Raw genomic sequence first — 5,376 nt, 5'->3', positions numbered from 1 at the left:
GAGTGGCAAGGTAGAGTATGGAAATCTCAGAAGTGGACATAGTGAGACCTGGGTCTAGTTTCCTGTATCTGGGAATGGTTCCTCTATTGCAAGTTCCCTTATCTTTCACCACTAAATATTCTGGTATGTCCTATCTTGTGAAAGAGAATTTATTGTTAGAGGGTGATGATACACGAGTGTAAAAGAATGTGACTGGGTGGAAAGGAAACAAAGAACAGTGATGACTCATGCATTCATTTGCAACTTCAACAAATACGTACTGAATGTCTACTAGTAATGTGGAGACATGTTGCAGGTGTGGAGGGGCACATCACCTTAACAGAACAAAAGCCCTCCTCTTTAAGACTTGCGTTCCATTAAAAGAGGACAGAGAATACATAAAGGTGGTAGGTTGTAGGGGTTGAGTTAGAGGAATTTTGGAAAGATAACCATGAGAGAGGCAGGAATACACAATAAGCTTTATTGGGTGGCACTTGATGGGGGTTGCCTGAGAAGGGAGTTTCCTCATAGCATGAGACCACCCAGAGATTTGTAGTAAGGGGTTCATGTATCCCGAAGGAGAGGAGGGCAAAGGATGCCCCAGGGAAGGGGGTGTTTGAAAGGGGGCTTCTGTGTCTGGGTGATGTCATTCAGCAGCATGGTGGCAAGTCTCTGGGTCAGAGAATTCCAAAGGGCAGTAGTGGCGTGGGGCCTTCTAATTATAGTGCCCTATCTTATCAATGAGCAACAAATGTTGGGTGCAGCTTTAAGGGGTATACAAAGCAGGCAGGCTCCAAATGGCTGGAAATCTGCTTGGCTGGGCTATTTTTAAAATAATCGTATGTATAAAAATTTGAGTTTGGCTCAGGCAGGCTTTTGAGCTAACAGGGCTCAACCTGCAGTGAAAAAATAGACAACCTAGAGGTCAACACACAGAGGACATCTTTGGCCCACTTATAAACATATGTGCTAAGGAGAAAAATAAAGCAGGGTAAGGAGACACAGTGTCACAGGAGAAGGATTCTATTCTAGATGAGTTGTCAGAAAAAAACATTTGTAGTAAGGGACATCTGAGCAGAGACATGCATTAAGTAAGCAATTGAGTGTGCCATGTAGAGACCCGGGATGAGAAAGTTTGGGTGCTTTTGTTTTGTTCTGAGGGACAACGTAAAGGCCAGTGAGATTAAAGCAGAATAAGCAAGGGAAACAATGGTGGGAGATTAGGCCACATGGGCCGCACACAGGAAGGATTTTATACTGAGTGAAATGGGAGCCTATGGCACAGAGGGGAGTCGTGATCTCATTCACATTTTTTTTTCACTTACATTTTAAATATGCTCTCATGTTCCACAAAAACATGTTATCCAGGGAAGGAATGGCAATGGGTTAGACCAGAGTGGATATTGGGGAAGGTCATGAGAAATCAAACACTGGAATTTAAAAAATAGAACTCACAGATGTTGAATTGAGTGTGAAGTACAAGAAAAAGAGAAAAGGAGTCAAGGATGACCAATATCTTTGGCCCATAAAATTGTCCTGCACTTGCCATATTTAGATGCTGGGCAGCATGCTGTGTGAAGTATGCATTTTACCCATTTAGATCTCAGAGAAGCTGCTAGTGGAGGCAGTATAGTATGGACAGAGGTGGGGCTATGGGAACAGATGACACGGGATTGAATGCTGGCTTCTCTGCTTAAGAGCTGTGTGACCCTGGGCACATTTCTTAACTATTCTCACATCTGTAAAATGGACATAATAATAGAACCCTTACTGAGATGCTGTAAATATGAACCTATATAATCATAGAAAGTGCCTAGTGCCTGATACATGCCAAGTGCCCAGTAGATATACTATTATCAGTGTTCAAGCAAGAACTTCAGAGATAGGAATGCTTACTGTTAGGGTGGCAGGGGGAGGGACAATTTCAGATGAAGTGAATGGATTCCTGTAACTTGTAACTACCCCTGGGAAAACATCCCTCATCAGCAGACTAGCTATATAATTTGCAGGGCCCTGTGCAATGTGGAAATGCAGGGACTCTTGTTTAAAAAGTGTGAGTTTCAAGATGGTGGTCAAAGAGCATTACACCAAGCAAAGGGCCCTTCAGAGTCAAGGTTGTTGCACACCCATGAAGCCAGCCCTGTTCATCAGACAGTTCTTTAACTCTTTTCGTCTAAGTATTGCCCAAGGCCTCTCAGTGTCTGACCATTTCTGCGTCAAACTGAGTGAAATTGGTGGCATAATTCAATTGTGCACTAGAATCACAGCCCATCCCACCAAGATGTTCTGTCTCAGAGGCCTTTCTCTCTGGATCCTATAACCATCTTTAAAAGTGCCTCACTTCTCTGTATGCCCGTAAATAAAATTAGAGCCTTCCAAATATATATGCTGAACTAATAGAAAGATAAAAATAAGTAAATAAAACTTCATTCCCTTGAGAAGACAATCCTGACTGTATAATATAGTTCCACATTCCCTACCATTTGGATAGTCCTGGAAGATGAATGATATTTTAGAGGACACAAAAGTTCAAAATATTTATGTTGTTTTTTTTTCAAAGTCACTGTTAGTGGAATTACTACCATTGGACACCTGGTTCTCTCCACTAGTCCTGCATTTTTAACCAATTTGCAAAGTAAATAGAAACTAGAAATGATCTTGGTCTCTCAACTTGTGGTCATATGAAAGATATTAATTTAAGATTTGTCTTTCTTTTGGATAAAGAAGAGTTGAAATCTGGTCTTAGTTTTCTTTTGAATGTGGAATGCAATTCCATAATGTCAAGCATTTTGTGTATTTTTATGTGTTTTAGTGTCTTTTTTTTTTCTTTGTAGTGTCTTATTTGGAATGTGAGTTCCTTGAGAGATTGGCCTAGGTTGATCTTTCTTCTTTCTTTCTTTCTTTCTTTCTTTCTTTCTTTCTTTCTTTCTTTCTTTCTTTCTTTCTTTCTTTCTTTCTTTTTCTTTCTTTCTTCTTTCTTTCTTTCTTTCTTTCTTTCTTTCTTTCTTTCTTTCTTTCTTTCTTTCTTTCTTTCTTTCTTTCTTTCTTTCTTTCTTTCTTTCTTTCTTTTCTTCTTTCTTCTTTCTTTCTCTTTCTTTCTTTCTCTCTTTCTCTCTCTCCCTCCCTCCTTTCCTTCTTCCCTCCCCTCTTCCCTCCCTTCCCTTCCTTTGCTTCTTCCTTTTTTTTTTTTTAAAGAATGCCTAGAATATGCTTTGCATATAAATGTCTTTTCCAGTCACTTTGGGTGTAGAGCCATGGTTTTTAGCTAGGGGTGATTTTTCTCACAAAGGACATTCAGTGATACCGGAGACATTTTGGCTGTTATATCAAGGAATGCTATTGGAATCCAGTGTATTCTCAATTAGAATAATCTTTGGAGTGCTGGGGGGGGATATATTTAAGTTGCCCAAAACTTAAAGTAAAAAACATTATTATCTCACATGTTCCATGAGTTAAGACTCTGGGTGCAGCTTAATTGGGTCTTCTACTTCAGGATCTCTCCCAAGACTGCAATTAAGGGGTTAAGTTAGGGCACAGATTTCAATCAGGGGAAGATCCACTTCCCTACTGGAAACAGGTCTTTGATCCTCTCTGATTGTTGGTTGGAGACATCAGTCTAGCACACACTCAAGTTCACACATTTGAGGTCACGAAACCAGAACTGAGAATCACTGGGTCCATTTTATTTATTTATTTTTCACTGGGTCCATTTTAGAAGCTGCTCACCACAGGAGGCACTTTAGCAGTGTGTCAAAAGCATTAAAAAAGTTTGCATTTCTTTGGTATACCAGTTCTAATTCTCAGATTTATCTTAAGGAAATAATCAAACGAGCACACAAATATATGAATACAAGAATGTTTTTTTGTGGGATAGCATTTAATAGAATAAAATGGAAAAAACTAAATGTCAATCATCTTGTTTAAATAAATTACGTGTTCTTGGGATCCCTGGGTGGCGCAGCGGTTTGGCGCCTGCCTTTGGCCCAGGGCGCGATCCTGGAGACCCGGGATCGAATCCCACGTCGGGCTCCCGGTGCACGGAGCCTGCTTCTCCCTCTGCCTGTGTCTCTGAGCCTCTCTCTCTCTCTCTGTGACTATCATGAATAAATAAATAAAATCTTTAAAAAAAAATAAATAAAAAAAAATAAATTACGTGTTCTTCAAGAGAATACCAAATGACAGATGACACTGATGCTGTGGGAGGGCCGAGAGGCCCCAGAGACCTGGAATGAGAGGCCATAGTGGCTTCTGTGGAGGTTTCATCAGTGGCATCTGGGGCTGGAGCCATGACAGTGGTCAGGGCCAAACCTGAGGTGGGGGAGCTTGTGGAGGCAAGGTGGAGGACAGGGAGTGGATCCCCGTCACCAAGCTGGGCCACCAGGTCAAGGATATGAAGATCAGTTCTCTGGAGGAGATCTATCTCTTCTCTCTGCCCATCAAGGAATCTGAGATCCTTGACTTCTTTCTGGGAGCATCCCTCAAGGATGACGTTTTGAAAATCATTCCTGTGCAAAAACAGACCTATGCTGGCCAGTGGATCAGGTTCAAGGCATTTTTGCCTTCGGTGATTACATGAGACACACTGGTCTGGGTGTCAAGTGCTCCAAGGAGGTAGCCATTGCCATCCATGGGGCCATCATCCTGGCCAAGTTTTCTATCATCCACATGCAGTGAGGCTACTGGGGGAACAAGATTGGCAAGCCCTACACTGTCCCATGCAAGGTGACTGGCCACTGTGGCTCTGTGCTGGTGCATATCATCCCTACCCCCAGAGGCACTGGCATTGTCTCAACCCCTGTGCCCAAGAAGCTACTGATGATGGCTAGTATTGATGACTACACCTCAGCCAGGCGCTGCACTACCATCCCAGGGAATTTTGCCAAGGCTACTTTTGATGGGATCTCCAAGACCTACAGCTATCTCACCCCTGACCGCTGGAAAGTGATGGTGTTCACCAAGTCTCCCTATCAGGAATTCACTGACCATCTTGTAAAGACTCGCACTAGAGCCTATGTGCAGAGGACCTAGGGTATGTGCAGAGGACCTAGGGTGCAGAGGACCTGGGACCTAGCTGTGGCTACTACATAGTTTTATACAAGAAAAATAAAGTGAGGGATCCCTGGGTGGCGCAGCGGTTTGGCGCCTGCCTTTGGCCCAGGGCACGATCCTGGAGACCCAGGATCGAGTCCCACGTTGGGCTCCCGGTGCGTGGAGCCTGCTTCTCCCTCTGCCTATGTCTCTGCCTCTCTCTCTCTCTCTGTGACTATCATAAAAAAAAATAAAAAATAAAAAAAAGAAAAATAAAGTGAACTAAAGTTTGTTATACATAAATAATTAAATAAAGAAATAAAGAAAGTTATATCTACACAACAGAAGAGTATGCAGCAATGAAAAGCT

At 42.4% G+C, this 5,376-nt stretch overlaps 1 pseudogene; it reads left to right on the top strand.

Moving 5' to 3' along the window:
* The first annotated feature begins 4,154 nt into the window (after positions 1-4,154).
* On the top strand, positions 4,155-5,007 carry LOC140636272 (small ribosomal subunit protein uS5 pseudogene; annotated as a pseudogene).
* The last annotated feature ends 369 nt before the right edge of the window (positions 5,008-5,376 follow it).

The sequence above is a fragment of the Canis lupus genome, chromosome 7, assembly GCF_048164855.1.
Source record: "Canis lupus baileyi chromosome 7, mCanLup2.hap1, whole genome shotgun sequence".
Lineage (NCBI taxonomy): Eukaryota > Metazoa > Chordata > Mammalia > Carnivora > Canidae > Canis > Canis lupus.
Note: the sequence above shows the minus strand (reverse complement) of the source record. Positions and strands in the feature narration are given on the sequence as shown.